The following is a 17,753-nucleotide window of genomic DNA, read 5'->3' on the forward strand; positions in this document are numbered from 1 at the left end:
CAGGTAGGGAAGAGAAACAGAGTCCAAATCCTTGGTTGAAGAGGGGGTAGGGGGTGATAGCTACCTATCCAGGCTGGAAAGGGGTCTTTGTCCAACAGGTGTTGTCCAGAGGGGGTCACTGGCAGGGCCTCTGGGTGGATAGGCTGTGTAGCATGGTGCTGGTCCAGATGGAGAGGGCATCCCAAAGAGTCAGTCTTCACTACCCCTTTTTATGGGACAGACTACCTCTGTCTGATCTCCTACAGGGAGGGCCTGTTCAAGTAGTGTCAGTCCTGTTCCAGAGGGCTCCAGGTGTTCTTACTGAGCATGTGCAGCCTTGGCACAATGGTAGGTTGCCTCATCTTGTGTTATTTGAATACTGAGGGTGGTTCCAAGGGCTGGATCATTGGTCCAAGTATTGGTGTTCATTGTTCGGTCATTCAGATGGAGCTATTTTTAGACCTACTGCCATTGTTTGTCAAGCACCCTCATTCATCCCCATTCATTCAGGAACCAAGTTACATAGGAGGGGTAGGTATGAGTCATAGGTTATGCAACAGGGCATGGGGGCAAGATGGAGACTTGACAAACGAAATGGAAACAGCAGCAGCAGGGCAGGGAGCCCAAGCCCACAGCGGGCAGCCTGCACCCACCCTTTTGTTGTGCACAGATTTGGGAGGCATGGGTCCCCCCTGCATCCTGGGAGTGCACACAGTGGCAGGATGCTGGCTCCACTGCCTGTCCAAGCCCACAGCAGGCAGTAGGGGGAGAGCTGGGCTCCGCTCCACTGTAACAGCTACTGCCTCCTGCAAGGGGGCAGGAGGTTGTGGACCCAGGTCCCTGCCCCTATAGCCCTGCTAACTGGGCCTCCTTCCTTCAGCAGGTCTCGGGGGCCAGAGGGCTGTAGATGGTGTGGGGGGGAGGGGTACCAGCAGAGGTGGCCGGGGGCTGTGTGGGTGAGTGAGGGGCACCGGCAGGGCAGTGGGCAGAGAGTGAGGGTCCTGGACCTGTGTTCTGTGAGCTAAGGGGGCAGGGGCAGCTCTGATTTCCCATGACAGAAAACCCCAAATCAAATATCAAAATCTATAGGTATTTAGCATTTCTTTTATTATAGTGATTGAGGTACTGGTAGGCTTCCAAATTGCTTTAAAATTGTAACTATATCAATAAAACATTGTGTTCAACTGATAACTTGATATATAGTGGCCTTTTATTTTAATCACAGATTTTGGATTTTTTATCAGAGGATTTGTGATTTTTTTTTATCAGGGAAAAACAGGATTCCTGGTGATTCTGATTTTTGATTCCTCGCAGTAGTCCAGAATGAGAAGTGCTGGAGCTCTGTTTAGGAGTAATGCTATCTCATCTGGCACATGTTCTTATCTAATTCACATTTAACTGGTCAGAGTAAGAGGCCAATTCAGCAAGGACTCACTCATAGGCTTAACTTTAAGTACACGCATTGAATAATAGCAGTCTTTATGTATACATATCCTAGACTGCGTGTTACTTGTTTTAATGATGGTGCTACAAGCATGCCTTTTAACTAACTGACGCGTGCAGCTTGGCAGGCATTGGCAAGTTACAGTTGCTAGCATGGCTTTTGTTTTCCTTTCCTACTACCCCTGACAGAAGTATTATATTACATTCCTGCAGTTTTGACTTCAAAAAAAAAAAAAAAAAGGCTTGAACATATCCAGCAAATGAAAGATGGAACAGTCTTCCAGGAAGATGACATAATGACATTGGTTTTTGCAGGGACTGATGTGGCAGTGGTGGTGTTAATTCAGATGATTCAAGATCTGCATGTGGGTTTGATGGTCTAACAGCAGGATTTGATTAAAGAAAAGCTTTTGACCAGCATGCTGTGTCATCTTAGCTCTGTTCTTTTAGTCAATGGCCAGTTCTATGCTTGACTTCCTGGGGAGCAGAATTAGGTCAGTCTCTCCTTGGGGTATCTAGCAGTGGATTTTGGTGTGCAGGGAAATAGTCACAAATGTGGATTTGCCATCCTTTTTAAATAAGATCAACCAGATTTTTCAGTTGCATAAGAAGAGTAAGTATTTTGGAAGAGCTAAAATATTTTGCTTGCTACCAAGGTTGTATATTTTTATTTAATTATGCAGAGCATTCACTTAAAATGGGACTCTCGTGTTGAAGACAACTTTCAAACTCAACAGGCTTAGAGCAGAAATGCTTGTGTGTGTGTTCACACAATTGCTAATAACCAAAGACATTTGTGTTTTGAAAGTCTTTCTATGCCATGCTTACCTGTAATGACCTAAAGGTCATTCAGCATTTCCATGAAAAGTCTGAGGTCCAGACCTCTGGAATCAGCCTTCATTATGGTGTTGAGCAGGAAACTCTGGGCTATGGATGAGGAAACAAAACATTTAAACAGCCCTTCCCTAATGGTAGGCTGCAGAGCACTTGCTGGTGAACCACAGAGAACTGTGAGACCATAGCAAAATGACTGTCTAGCTGCTCCTGTCTGTGCACCCACAGAATATGTTAAAGGCAATTAAAAATACATATGTCCTGTTCTAATATTACTTTGCCACATTAACAGCAACAAGGGTATGACCTAATCACAAGTGGAATGGGAGAGTTCAGTGCCACTGCCTCTTGATTGAAGGTGTTCCTTTGTGAAGAAGTTTGTGCCACTCCAGTCTGCAACAGTTGATGAAGAGAAGCTGTCTGGTTCACTTTTTAAATGTAATCTTACCCAAGCAAGCAGCAGTGCGGAAGCTTTTGTTAAGACTAGGGAAGAAAAAACGGATCGATAGGTGGATGTGCAAGCACATGTGGATTGACATCACATCCGCTTCTCTATCAATCAAGTTTAAAAAAAAACTATTTAAAATCTTTAATATGTTGTAAAAGGTAATGCAAGAGTCTCTCATAAGGTTAGTAAGTTCCTCTGTTCTCAGGAATGGAGACCTTCATAGGAGAGAGAACTCCATTCCAGTGGACGAACTGGGAACCTGGCAGTGCCCCAGTACCTGGAAAAAGAGCCAATACCAGGACAGCTGGCACGTTGTCCACCTGGTTCTTCCTTTCTTCTTCATGCATACGTAATGAAAAGCCAAATGCTCCAAAATAATACTTTATTTAAAGAGGTACTATTTAGAGTACTTCAGCTACTTTTGGAATGTTTCAAAGATGCTTGAAATGTTTTGATTGGTGCACTGTGCACAATTTTGGAGCCTGGCAAGCAGCCAATGTGTAATTTTTTAAAAGTTTGATTGTTCTTTAGTCAAGTTAAGAATTAGTGCAGAGAAGAGACAACACTGTGTAACATGGATGTACATTAATGTTGTGACTCAAGGGCTTATATTCATTGATAGTAACTTTGTTGTCCAAAGGGCCAGCATCTGCATTTGGAAATGGTGAGTAGATATCTTAGCTTCCCTTTCTATTACATGCATGGAAAACATGATTGTTGCTGAAAAGGCCTAGCCTGTTTCCATTTTTTCTTTTGCTCTAAAGGGCAGCTAGTGATCTCATTTATTTTCCCTTTAAAAGAAATGGTGCTGATTTGTTGCCTGAGTCCTCTGGACGTTCAGTTTTTGAACTGTCCTAGATTTACTTGCTTTTGGCTAAGAGCAAGTAAATTAATTGCTACATCATAAACAGGCTATGAGTATACTCGTAACAGGGGTAAAGAACACGGTATGCGTTGTTCAATGGTGCTGTTCTTGCCACATCTATTATGAATGAGCAAAAACTCTATTAATAGAAGTAGGAGTGTGGCTGGCACTGGATGATGGCTGGTGTTTATAACAATGTTGATATTGGATATTCTGGGAAACTGTTACATACCAGCAAAATTAAGACATATACAATATGCAGTTTTGCCTGTGAGTAGTACTACATTGCTGAAGCTAGGTACTTACCACACAGCTTTAGAAATTGCTGGTGAGGAAAGATCCCTAGGTAAAACTAAAATGCACCTGAGTATCAGCAGCTATGATCCTTCAGTTGGAGAGGTGTTGGAAAGTTCTTCATGCTGCCTGCTTAAACCTCTTATTAGCTAGAATGGTTTACACAAAGATTGACTTCGTATTGCAGTTGATATTAGCTCCCTGATACTGAGAGCTAGGGATTAGGTGGCATTAGTCATGAACATAAAACATGCTAACACGTAAGAGCTAACTCCCCATTGAGGTCGATACCACTTGCCACGATATATTTAGCAAGTGAATAATTGTAATTGTACATCTTATCAGGTAAGTGTCATTTAGTTTACATTTTTAGGGATGTGGTAATGCAGAAAAAGACCAAGTGGCTCTTATGCCTAAAAGACAAGCAAGGTACTAAGCCAATATTTTTGCTACAGCTTCACTCAACGATTGCTTTATAGAGTCATCACATTGTCCATGTAATTTACACAAGGTTGTTGCTGTTAATCTAATATTTATTCTTTAAAAGTGATGTTGATACTTACAAAATGCATTGCTCATTGGATGGTTTGGATTCTTTTTAGAATGTACTGGTTCTAGCTGGAAGTGAACAACAAGGAAAAATAAAAAGTAAGTCAGATTGTAAGGGTGGGAAGGACACTGTGAACAGGTTACATTGGTTGACTGAGGTTCTGGCAGCGAGTTAAATAGCATGTAATTTTAGGATTCTGAAGCAAGCTAAACAAATGCAGCTCACCAAAGTTTGCTTGTTTTTTTTCATAGTATATTCCTAATACGCATACTGTTAGGGGAACTTGCATCTAGTTTTCAAATGAATTAACAATAGGGGTTTTTTTTGTTATTACTCTTCTTTTTTTGTTAATACTATAATCCTATGCACTTGGCACTGTGGTATTTCAGGTGTGTTTGGAAATCAGGAAATCAAAGCGTTTGCACGGGCATTGAAATAAATGTGCAGGAATTCCAGTGTTTCTGCAGTAAAGTGTTGAAAACCAAAATAAGGCTTGGTAGTCATTTGCGTGTATGTGTGTGGGGGTGCCATTAAACCACCTCCTGTTTAATTAAAGGTGGGACTTGCACTCAGCCAGTCACGGACACTTCCAGTTATGCAGTTCTGTTTTCAGCTGCTTGCACCTTGGCCAAACTTTTAACATTTGTACTGAAATTTTTTGTGGGATGCTTTAATGCATCTGAGACTGTTGTTTCTTCAGTTACTCTAAATGAATTGTGGTTGTTTGACATTTCCAAGGACATGATACATCCTACAATCTCAGCCAATGGGTAATCAATTGTGTTCATTCCAGTGCCTTCATAATTCACTGGAGAAGGAAATTACCTTGTTTTCTGTATCTTAAACACCTTTAGGACCTTGTAATCACCTGGTGATTAAGGAAGCTTGGCAATTAATTTGTGTCCTCTGCAATCTTCAACAAATCCAGTTAGAATAGTACAGTGTACAGTGGAGCTTTTTCCCTTTGCCATCTCCTAGACTTGAATTGATAACTTCCAAACCTCTTATTCCCTGTGGTTCCTTTGACAATTCCATTTTAAGGTATTACACAAGGCTTTGAATGATAGGTTCTTGTCTCAGTGAGCATGATTTTCTTTTATAAATTAGGCATCCAATATCAGACTTGCTAGCTAAGTGGAGAGTTTGACTGCTATTCCAACACCTTGATCTTTCAACAGCACTGCATTTCATTGATTTGAGTGGGAGTTGCACATGAGGATGGATTACAGGACTGAGACTCTGAGTTGGATAGTTCAGTACATCCTTGGCCGTCAGGTTTAACATTCACATCTGCCTTTAACCACTAAAATATAAAGCTGTGACTTTCCACAGGTTTTATTGATTACTTTTTTTGATTTGCAGCCTTATTATAGGTAAATTAATGTACATGAATGACAGGGTGCCAGAGAGAGAGAAGAGAAGGAAATGGGTAATTAACATATATTGGGTATTACCGATTGCTTTTATGATTATCTGGATTTTAAGGTATTAGCTGGAAAAATATCCCATAATCCCTTATTAAAGATAAAAGGCAAGTCATTAAAAGGAGAAGGTGGTTGTTTTTAGTTCTGAGAAGGACTGGAAATATGTCTTGGCTAAAACAGCAAGCTAACCTTGAGAGCCCAGAAGACCAAGTAGCTCAGCTTAATTGTTCTCCTTGGTAAGGGAATTTCTAAAGGTTCCTATGTGTTACGGGGAGAGAAGGGGTCTGAGACAAAGCGACCTTTGTCAGACCAACTAGATACTTGGCACTGGGTTAGAATCGTTAAGCATTTTGAGTCTCTGCATTAACTCAGCCCTGCCCAGCTGCTGTGCTTTGAACTTTCAGTAGCATAGACTGAGATTGCTTAACAGCCTACTATAATTCTAGCAAGAGCTACTGAAAGGTAGCTAAGGGCTATGGGTAAGTTTTGGTCTGTACTGGAGCAATATCTGTAGTACCCTGTAGTATCTGATTTACAACAGTTAATTCTTGTAATAAAAATGCACCACATGCTAAATATTTCTTAATGGATTGGTCTTTTTAAAAACTAATATAGATGAATCTTTTTGGCTTATTTTCATAGAATCAAATCCAAGGTGCTCAAGTGGGTTAGATGCGAAATTTAATCTTTGCACACTTGTTTATCCCAAGTGTCTAAAATTTCAGAATAGGAAATATTTGTGCATGCCTAACTGTGAAGGTATTAACTTAAAATGCAGCAGAAATGGGAGATTAAAACAAATTTTAGAAAATAAAAAAGATAAACTTTTTTTTTATGAGTGGGAGCCAAGGAGATGAGTACTGCTAAGTGACTGAAGTTAAAAGAAGTGAAAATGCTTCTTTTATTCTTCAGGGTGTGTATTAAAAAGAAGTTACTCCTGTTTAGTTGGCCCTTTCCAGTTCAAACGGGTTAAAGCAAGGCAAATAGTACTCTCAGGGCAAGAGTGCCTATAAACTCCCTAATCCAATTTTAGATGCTCAGTTTTTAAAAGTGCTGAGCATCCAGCAGCACTTTTGAAGCCTCTTGCAAGTCAGACCATTTATTTATGCGTCTAAAGAGGAATTTTAAAAGCCCAACTATTTTTTCTCCCCTCAAACTCTTGACCTTAGTTTCTGTTCCTGCTTCTGTGTTTTCATATGTGGAATGTGTACCCTGGGACAGTAGTCAGCAACCTTTTACAAATGCATGCTGCTGCTTGTGACCCAGATGAGGCTGTGGGCTGCCAGTCCTCCCCTAGCTGTGGCTGATCCCCTGCTGCCACCTCTGCTCTGCTGAAGACTGTTGTCATGCACTCTCTAATGTAGCTGCTGCTTACCATGCACTGCTGATAGATGTGGCCAGTGCCAAATGGAAATGGGAAATTTGGCAGTGATGATGAGTGAGTGAACAGCCCTGAGCAGAGAGCAGAGAAGGCTGGGGTAGCTGCAGGTGGCTTGGGAACCCAGAATGCAGCCCCTTTAAGTTGGTGGCTAGGGCTGGTATGCCCTCCCCTGCATATCACAGTTACTTTCTACCCCTGCTGTGGGCTGCATCCAAGCTCTCTGTGGGTCAGTTATGGCCTGTGGCTGTAAGTTGCTGGCACAAGTCCTAGGATGTAGTGGCATGAACTAAAGGCTGAATTGAAGTTAGGGTTTTAGATGCGTCTCAGACATCTCACAAACAACTTCCATAATATTTAAACCATTTTGAGCCAAATCTGGACCAGGTAGAGAAAATAAATATCTGTATTCCAGGCAGCTGAGGATGAAAGCTTCATTGTGATAATCCCAAAGGCCTCTCTGTCTTTGGTTTTATTAAGCTTTAAAGATACTTCTGATAACTTTATTTTGCTCTTAGTTTACATCTGTTTTTCCACTCCTTGAGGTGCCTGTGTTCTTTTGCATATGGAGTTAACACAAGCTGCCTTTTTGTGTGCTACACAGGTTAGGCTGCAATTGCTTTTTCCCCTGACCTGAAGAAAGGTACTTTGTGCCTGAAAGCTTGTAAAACATTTCTCCCAGCTATATATGTGGTCCAGTAAAAGGCATCACAAAAAATCCTTGCTTCTCATGTATTTCATAACCGTCACAGCTACAGCACTCCAAATCTACTACACGTAGGTTTTATGTAACTACTTAAATCTTGCAGTCCTGTCTCTGCCTGCTGTCCATTTTAGGTGGGATATGAAGGCCATCTTTTTTATATTTTTCTTACAAAGGGCTTACCAATTGCTGCACTATTTTCCGCACCAGATTTGACAACATTTGTCTCATTTTGCTTTTTTAGCAATATCTGTCAGAGTCAAAGGCATCTGTTCCATTGGCCACTCCAGATATTTGGATGCTGCTGATTATGCACTCACAATTTGAAAAGAGTCTTCTTTCAGGATAAAAGTTTTCCTGACTGACACTGACTTTTATTATTATTGGTGCTTGTCCATTATCTCAATGTGAACATTGCAAATGGCAGTACAGTGGAGTTTACTATCATATATGCAAAAGCTGTGCTAGAATAACTGGAATCTTTTCATGTTAAAAGAAGTACAAGTGGAACATCAAAACAATGAAGACTTGGAAAGAAGACATCCAAGTCTGATCTTTTCTTACTATTACAAGATAATCTGAGATCCTGGTAGAACATTAATGCTTAGATAACAGACACGGTAGCCAAATAGGGATTAGATGCATCTAGGTCCCATTAACTTCATCCAAACACCGTTCTGAAGGAAAAGATGCAGATAACGGTGGAAAGAAACAGAATGGAAATCCAAGGAGGAATAGAGAGGATGACCCATTGTTCTGTATCTTTAGTGTAATTTTGATCTCTGCAACCACTGGGTCAGATACTATTCCTATTCATGCATGCCAAATGGCACCTTTATGTACAACTAGTTTTCTTTGATTCCCAATCCTTTTGATTTCAGTGGTACTTCTTGCAAAATAAGGTGATGTACCATGTAAGTAGTTGGACTGGAATTTAGGTCTTTACCTTTTTTTTCAGGTGGATAGAAATAAGGTACGATTTTTGGTTAGTTGTATTTCATTGAAAATGTGTAAAGGAGAATGTTCCAGGACAGGCCGCTATTCCTTCTCATCAAAACATCTTTACAAAAAAGGGATAAATCTATAAAAGAAAGAACTCTTTAAAACTTGTGCCCTTTTCTTCCAATGCCATGTTTCTTAATGTGTTTTATAGACGATATTTAGAGACCAGAAGAAAAATTTTTTAATCCTGCACTTACGAGTATAGGAGCCATGCTACTAGATCAGGGAAATGGTCTGGTATCCCATTTCTGAAAGTGGTTAGCACAGGGGTGGGCAAAATACAGCCCGCCAAGCACTTCCCTCCAGCTTGTGGAGCCCCTTCAAAACCCACGTAATGGTGGTTGCCTCTCTAAAAGCCTCCAGCAGCACCAGCTGCCGGCTGCAGCACCTCAGGCTGTTTCTTTGGGTTCGGGTTGCAAGGCAACCAACCCTAACCTCAGCCTGCCCCAGCTGGCCTTGCCCCGCGTTTGCAGCTTGCGAGGGGCGGGGGGGCTGGGCCAGCACCTGCGGTGCCGATGAGGGGAAGACGTGTCTGGGCTGGGTTCTGCTTTGCAGCGCGGGACTGGAAAGGGCCCTGCCCTGCAGGTAAGCCCAGGAAAGTGGCTGCTAGGCAGGCTTTCCCTGTGCCATACCACTCAGGCCGTGCAGAGGGGAAAGGAGGGGATGGGCTGGCACTGGGGAGGGGAAGCAGCAGCTGGGCTGCAGCTCCGGCCCAGTCAGCACCAGGGAGGAGAGGTGGTGGCGGAGTCGTGTGCTCTTCAGGACAGGATGAGCCCAGCTGGAGTGGCAGGGGCTCTGCTGCATTTTCCCCCTACCTGCGCTGGTCAGTCCTGAGTGGCACACGGCTCCACCGCTGCTTCTGCTGGCTGGTGCAGACCAGGCCGGGCTTGCCCCATCCCCAGCAGCACGTGGGAAGCTGGCTTCAGCCGCGTGCTGCTCCGGATGGGATGGACCCAGCCAGATCTGCACCAGCCAGGAAAGGTGGTATGCAGCTGAAGTCGGCTCTTTGAGTGCTGCTGGGGATGGGAGGAGCCTGGCCAGGTCTGCACTGGCCAGCAGAAGCGGTGGCAGAGCTGTGCACCGCTTGGGGCAGGATGAGCCTGGCTGGAGTGGCAGAGGCTCAGCTGCACTTTCCCCCTGACTGTGCCAGTCAGTCCCGAGTGGCACATGGCTCCCCCGCCACTTCTGCTGGCCGGTGTAGACCCATCCAGGCTGTCCCATCCGGAGCAGCAGGCGGCTGAAGCCGAGTTCCCATGTGCTGCTGGGGATGGGAGGAGCCTGGCTGGGTCTGCACCAGCCAGCAGAAGTGGTGGCGGAGCCGTGTGCCACTCAGGACTGACCGGTGCAGCTGAGCCCCTGCTGCTCTGGCCGGGCTCGTCCCATCCCGAGCGGCACATAGCTCTGCAGCCGCTTCTGCTGGCCAGTGCAGACCCGGTCAGGCTCCTCCCATCCCCAGCAGCACTCAAAGAGCCGACTTCAGCTGCATGCCACTTTTCCTGGCCAGTGGAGATCTGGCTGGGTCCATCCCACCTGGAGCAGCATGCAGCTAGAGCTGGCTTCCCAGAAACTGCTGGGGACAGGGTGAGCCTGACTGCCAGCAGAAGTGGTGGCAGAGCCTCCTCCTTTTGGGACCAGCTGGCACAGGTGGGGGGAAAGTTCTGGGGGAGGTCTGATGCCCCTGAAACCCCACTGCCAGGGCAGGATGTTAGAGGGGTCACAACCCCTTGCTACTTGGTAAGTTGTGCAAAGGGAGGGACTTCTGGTGGGAAAGGTCAGGTGGCAGGGGGCAGGACTTCCGGTCCCAAGATGGCGACAAGGGTATGGGGCAACTGAAGGGGCGGGGCTACCCATGCGGCCCCCAACAGCTTGCCAAAACTCATTAAGTGGTCCTCCGCCCAAAATAATTGCCACCCCGGTATACCCTTTTGTTGTGCAAAAGCTTGTTTTTGATTTTGCAACGTCACCTAACAGTACACTGCATATGGGACACTGCTGAAGAAAAGAGAGAGGCCTAGGCAAATTAAAGGCCTTTTCCCTTCATGTATGTAAGACTTGAGGCACTGATGGCCTGTTATAGGGCCAGATAACAGTTGCTGAAGCTTCAACAGTTTATCTTCTGACCTAACAGCAGTAGGGTATTGCTAGTGGAAAGACTGGCTATCATTGACTATTTTTCCCTTTACTCTTAAAAGAAGTCTCCACAGGAATAGGTAAATAACCTGGAGTGGGACCGCTTGGGAAAGCTGACTCGATTGCTGCCCCTTTGTTGCAATTACAAAGAGAATAGCTTGCTCTCTGGAGTGTTCCAGTCTCAAACTTTCCCCCAAGATTTACTTCTCTTAGGGCCTGATTCAAAGCCCACTGAAGTCAGAGAGATTTGTGACTTTTAAGATTCGAAAGGCAACCTGCGCACTCTCCGAAAAAACACCCCACTCCAAATTGTTTTGAATAAGGAACTCACCGGCTTAGTGTTGCGAAGAATTTTCCTTGTAGACCTTTAGCCAACCAGTGACCCACAGGAAGAAGTTTATCAGGATCCTTGTCTCTTTCCCTATTCCTAATTATTACATTTTGTCTGGAGTTTGTTTAAAAAATAACTGTTTGCCTGACACTGCTTTCCTTCTGTTTTGTGAAATACCCAGGAGTTTCCCATATAACTGTCTCCTCCTTATATTCACATCTTTACAAACTCACCCAAATGACTTTAAGCATTAAATTTGATCAGTTAAGTCCTTTACAAGCTGTCCTCTGATAGGCAGAACAAAACAAATGTTATGATCCAGTAAGTTATCCTCCTTACTTGTGACCTTCCAGCCTTAGGCCCAAGCCAGAGGTTGACCATAAGGTCAATGCTTTATGCCAAAAGCAACCCACATACCTTTTGCTAATTACAAATAGCAGTTCTGTGCGGTCCAAACTATTATCAAAATGACCTCCCAGTCATTTTCCCCCACTGCCGACTAATAATTAACAGGCTTTTTAATGCACTACAAAAAGACCAATTAACCCTAAAGCATTTAGAAAATGACATATGAATTACTTGTAAAATGTTTCTATAAACATTAAATGTCAGGCAATTACATAAGAGAATAATTGCTAAAGTGACATTAAAGAGCTTAAAAGGGGGGAAAAAGGAAAGGTTGCTTAAGTAGTACCTTAATTCTGAGAAAACCTGCTAACAGCTTTGTTTTTAATCACACCAACGCTGGTCCATGTGAGTCTAAACAGGCCAGGGCAGCCCAACTCTGCTGTATTTTTAATAAAGGAAGAAAAGTGAAAGGTGAATTTATCTGACCTTGTGCATTCTTAAAAACCTTTGTAGGGTTAGTCAGAGTTGCATAACCTTTTGAGATGCTGCTACTGGAAATATAGAACCAAGAAGAAACCAGACAAAATTTTATCTTAGTTTTATTTTCCCCATGGCCTGGAATAGACTTCCACCAGAGGTGGTGCAGGCACCTCTGGATTCCTGTAAGAAACACTTGGATGCCTATCTTGCTGGGGTCATTTGACCTTTGCTGACTGCTTTCCATTTGGTTAGGAGGCTGGGATGATTTTGCGAGGTCCTTTCCAGCCCTAATGTCTATGAAATCTATGAAGTGGGTGATTCCACCAAAGTAGTGTCCTCAGCTAATTGAAGTCTTGATTTTTTTTGAAGCTTTGCATTGTACATTATATTCCAGAGTTTGCTAAAATTTGAATATCGGAGAAGGTCTCTTCTGCATCAGTGTTACAGGGCCTTGGTCACTTGTGGCTGTGTAGTTAATACATTTTTTTGGTTATACTTGGTAGTGCTTCACCTTTACTGTTTGAAAAATGCAAGTCTGCATACCTTCCTACTGATCCTGTGATGAAGCTTGATGCACAGCATTCATTCGCTTCTCTGCAAAATCTTCACCTTTACTTTCTCCTTGGTGGGCTAGCAGATTCACCAGGTCTCTTGTGGGGTTCCTACTGCTAATATTCTTGAATGAATTCTCTGTATCCATGTGTTTATCCATCTGCTTTTCAAATTCCCTTTTACCTCTAATTTTCATATTAGGCTTTACTTGCTTTGGTTTATGCTGTTTTCTATTGAGTTGGGATGGGTTTCCCTCTTTCTGAAGGATACAGAAAAAGTGTCTTAACTTCAGGACTTTGTCATTCAGTCTCCCCACCTCTTCCCTGAGTGCTGTCCTGCTTCCTGTATTATTCAAGGGAATTATTTTTGGTGACTCTCTTAGTTTCTTAAGTAGTCTTCCTGCTGATTTTGCTGAATTTTAAATATTCTCATTTGAGTAGGGACTTTAGGGATGCTTTTACTAGCTTTCTAACTTTTATGAGAATCCTCCTTCCTAAAGAAATGTACGGTGTTAATTTTGGCAATATTTTTGCCCTGAGGACACTGAATACAGTTGTGGCGTAGCCACTCACTAACCAGCGATTAACACTTAGTATAACTGCCAGTTAGTGGTGCGATTTTTTTTTTTTTTTCTTTCCTCTTCCCTCCCCCAACTCAACAGTTATAACAATATATTTCCTTTTTCATGCACTTTAACTAACTAATGATACAGTAAAATTATCAAACGTTTCTAATCTAGACAGTTCCTTAATGAGTATCAACTCTAGGTACTCACTTAATTTCTGCCTTTTACTAAGGAATAAAATGAAACTCACCTTTCTTCCTTTGTGCTGTAGATATGCAAGAAAATGAAATTTGGTGTATTCTGTTTCACCCAGGGCAAAGTGAGCATTTTGAATATTGTAGTGTTTTAGGCTTGTATTTCACTGGCAAACCTTTTTAAAAATTAATTTCATAGATGTCCTTCATTTATATCAGCTCCTCTTCCTTCAAGGTATTTTTTTGCATTAATGCCTTCTACATGATAGCCTGCTTGTCTACTTAATGAGTTATCTGAGATCAACCACCCATCCTTTTGATCTGCCTTATGTAAAAAGTCTCCAAAGTATATATGTTAAACCCTTATTCTCCAAATACCATCAGAAGGGGATTGCTTTTTACAAACATTTGAGCTCACAATGGCAGAAAGATATGAAAATTCAGAGAAGTAGGCATCTAGTTCTTATACCATCTAGGTGTAGCAAGACATCTGAAGGTGCCTTTGCCAGATTAAGTAAGTTCTTTGGAGGTTTGTTGCTTGCCATAATAGAGGAGAGATGGAGGGAGGGCTCATGGACTAGGAATAAAGGAATAAGGCAGAGTCTTGAACTTCGCTTGCTGTTGTGTGGGGAAACCAGCAAAGAACAAATCCTGAAGAAATGTCATTCTGCTTTAGAGAACAAGTTGAATTGTGAGGTGTTTTTTTATTACTGGAAGCCAGCTGGAAGTATTGTGCTTCTGGCAGCCCAGAGCCATGTAAAATGAAAGTTACAGTTATTAGTCTTTAAAACCACAAACGCTTGAACTAAAGTGCTTATAGTATCAATACTACTACTGAACTACTGTGGCAAACTTTTGTTTTTCTTCTTAAATGGTTTTGACACAAAGTTGAAAATATTCCCTCCGTGATAAGGTATGGTCACTGGTTACTTGAGTTGCCATATGGGGACTAACAAAATGTCCATGTTCTTGAGATAGTCAGAATGGTGAGAGCTGGAAGTGAGCAGAATGTCTGTCTGCCCGAGACTTTAAATAAGGAATAACTGTAGTTGTACCAGATGCAGTTAAATTTTGAAAAAATATAAAATGTTTAGCTAAAATGAGGAATTGTGTGGAACATAAGTTAAAATATTAAACTAAGTTTATTATTAACACATTATTGGGTCAGACGCTGCAGCCCTTGAAGTCCTTTGGAGGTTTGCCTGGGCTAGGATTGGGTAAACTCTAGGTATATGGAACTTAACCTTCAACAGCCAGAGGGGAAGTTCATCATTACACGAATCCTCACAAAGTTGAGAAATAAATAAACCTGGGATTCTTAGGCATTTTAAGTGCAGTTGGGTGTCCATATCCTATAAAGTCAGTGGGTTCAGATGCTTAACTCCTTTTATCTTCCTTTGTAGACTTAATTTAGTTAGGTTACAAAATGCGTGTGCAAATTATTATGAAATAAGATGTGGCATTCATTAAAACTGTTGGCTCCAGGTTAAGGTTCGAGTAATATTTTGGAGAAGGATCAGTTAATATCACTGCTACACCTCTCTGGGTATATGTATTTCTCTTTGTTGTGTCCCCTCCTCTGCCTCCCCATTTCTCTGTGCTGAGTACCACAGTGTTAATGCTGTATTTTATGTAAACCAAGAAAGATAGCCACATGCATGATACTGAGCCACACCCAACATTGAGTATTGCTCCTTCTGGGTAATATTGCCTTCATCATGGAAAAGAAGGTTACATTCAGTAGGCTGAAGAAATATTTGCTGCCTATAGAATTAGTCCTGAAAATAAGATTTGCCTGCTGGTGGAATTCCCCTTTTGTCATTTTTCTGTGTTTCTATGGATTGGTATCTGACATGAATGTTCGGACCTGGCACTATCGTTTACACCCAAGCAAAGTGGAGGCCAGATGAAACCAACTCCAAAATTTTCAACTTAGCCTTGAGAATAACCTTTGACACTCATTTTGCATGGAGGTCCTATATGCAAGGCAATGGCAAATCAGATTTGTTGTGCTCCCTTTCCCTCTCCTTTTCCACCCTTTGCAGTGAATTTGGGTTTTGTTGAGTTCCTACCAAGTTCTGGTGGGTGAGATATGTAAGAAGGTGTCTCTTTGCTGGGCCTTCCCCCCCTCATCAGATCACGTTCTGAAGTTTCCGATCACACATTAAAATGCTGTAACAAAGTTAGATTTATAATAGTTGTTATAAATAATAATTAAACTACCCATGCAGTGTTTGAAGCTGATGAGTTTTTGGGCAACATTTGAAAGAGAGGGGATGGAGGGTGTTGAGGGAATTGGTGGGGTTATTGCGGGGCCCTTGGCACGGCTTTATGAGGACTCATGGTTTTCTGGCCAGGTGCCGGATGACTGGAGGAGGGCCAGTGTGGTACCCATCTTCAAAAAAGGGAAGATGAAGGAGCTGGGCAACTACAGGCCCATTAGTCTTTCTTTGATCCCAGGGAAGCTCTTTGAGAAGATTATCAAGGAGCACATCCATGAAGGACAAGCAGGGGGGATGATGCTCAGGGGCAACCAGCATGGGTTTATTAGGGGCAGGTCATGTCAGACCAACCTGATTGCCTTCTATGATCAGGTCACAAAATCATTGGACGCAGGTGTCATGGTGAACATAGTCTTTCTGGACTTCAGGAAGGCCTTTGACACTGTCTCCCACCCCATTCTCATTAAAAAGCTAGGCAACTGTGGCACTGATGCCTACATAGTCAGATGGCTAGCAAATTGGCTGAGGGGTCATACTCAGAGGGTGTTGGTGGATGGGTCATATTTGACCTGGGGAGAAGTGGGCAGTGGGGTCCCCCAGGGCTTGGTCTTTGGGCCCTCACTGCTCAATTTCTTTATTAGCAACTTGGACAAGGGGGTGAAAAGCACCCTGTTTAAATTTGTGGAGGACACCAAGATTTGGGGTGAGGTGGGCATGCTAGAAGGGAGGGACAGGATATATCTGGACCTGGACAGGTTACAGGGGTGGGCAGATGAGAAGAGGATGGGATTCAGTACTGGCAAGTGCAGGGTGCTGCACTTGGGGAGTAAGAACCAGCAGCATACCTATATGCTGGGGAACTCCCTTCTCAAAAGCACAGTGGGAGAAGGAGATCTTGAGTTATTATCAACTCCAAGATGAACATGGGCCAAAAATGTGAGAACGTGGTCAGTAAGGCTAACCACACCTTGTCATGCATCCACAGATGCATCACAAGCAGGGCCAAGCAGGTGATCCTCTCCCTCTATGTGACGTTGGTCAGGCCGCAGCTGGAGTATGGCATCCAGTTCTGGGCGCCACACTTCAGGCGGGAAGTGGACAGCATTGAGAGGGTCCAGAGGAGGCCACTCGCATGATCTGGGGACAGCAGGGCAGACCCTACGAGAACAGGCTACTGGAACTGAACCTGTTCAGCCTCCACAAGAGAAGCCTGAGAGGGGACCTGGTGGTCATCTATAAACTTACTGGGGGGACCAGCGGGGAATGGGAGAGACCTTGGTCCCCCGAGTGCCTCCTGGAGTAACAAGGAATAATGGCCATAAGTTGACTAAGAGTAGGTTCAGGCTGGACATTAGAAGGCACTATTTCACGGTCAGGGCGGCTAGGGTCTGGTACCAGCTTGCAGGGGAAGTAGTGCTGGATGCTACCTTGGGGGTCTTTAAGAGGAGGCTTGATGATTACCTAGCTGAGGTCATTTGAGCCCAGTTTTCTCTCCTGCCCAGGGCAGGGGGTCGAACTAGATCTGCAAGGTCCCTTCCAACCTATATCTATGAATCTGTGAGGTAAAGGATCAAAACCTAAGGAGCTGAGTGTTGGAGAGATTTGGTATTCCTTGAAACTCATGTGGTTTTACAGTAGGGTTACCATACATCTGTGATTTTCCCTCTTTTTGAGCTGTCTGATTTCCATCTGGGTGTTTTTTTAAAATTTGACCAAAGGTCCAGGATTTTGCTTTGCTTCCTCATGGGAGGGGGGTGAGGGTAATAGGAGGCAGCAGGAAGCACAGACATACCTGCCTGCAGCTGTGGAGGTATGTGCAGACCCATGTGGTGCTCCCTGCTGCCTCCGATTGCTCTCTCCCTGCTCCCATCCCTGGAGCAAAGCAAAATCCCAAATATCTGGTCAGGGTGGAGGGCAGGGGCTGGGGCTGTGATAGGCCAGGCAGTGGGGTGGGGGGCTTGCCCACACCTCCAGCAGGGGAAAGGGACTGGGGGGGTGCCCTCTGAGGGCA

General features: G+C 43.6%; 1 protein-coding gene and 1 long non-coding RNA gene across 4 annotated transcripts in view; one reads left to right on the forward strand and one right to left on the reverse strand.

Moving 5' to 3' along the window:
- Window positions 1-11,628, reverse strand: part of LOC109309492 — a 25,418-nt gene extending 13,790 nt beyond the window's left edge. Inside the window, exons 1-3 of one of the 2 annotated variants that reach the window (XR_002100928.1) lie at window positions 11,382-11,628; window positions 2,251-2,349; window positions 162-315 (exon numbers count right to left, since the gene is read on the reverse strand). This is a non-coding gene — a long non-coding RNA (uncharacterized LOC109309492). Of the gene's footprint in view, window positions 1-161; window positions 316-2,250; window positions 2,350-11,381 lie in introns of those variants that run through there. The other variant, XR_002100929.1, reaches the window with a different exon arrangement.
- Window positions 1-17,753, forward strand: part of SLC4A4 (solute carrier family 4 member 4) — a 270,292-nt gene that overhangs the window by 68,078 nt on the left and 184,461 nt on the right. The window lies entirely within an intron of this gene.

The sequence above is a fragment of the Crocodylus porosus genome, unplaced genomic scaffold, assembly GCF_001723895.1.
Source record: "Crocodylus porosus isolate Cpor-Errol unplaced genomic scaffold, CroPor_comp1, whole genome shotgun sequence".
In the NCBI taxonomy this organism is placed as follows: domain Eukaryota; kingdom Metazoa; phylum Chordata; order Crocodylia; family Crocodylidae; genus Crocodylus; species Crocodylus porosus.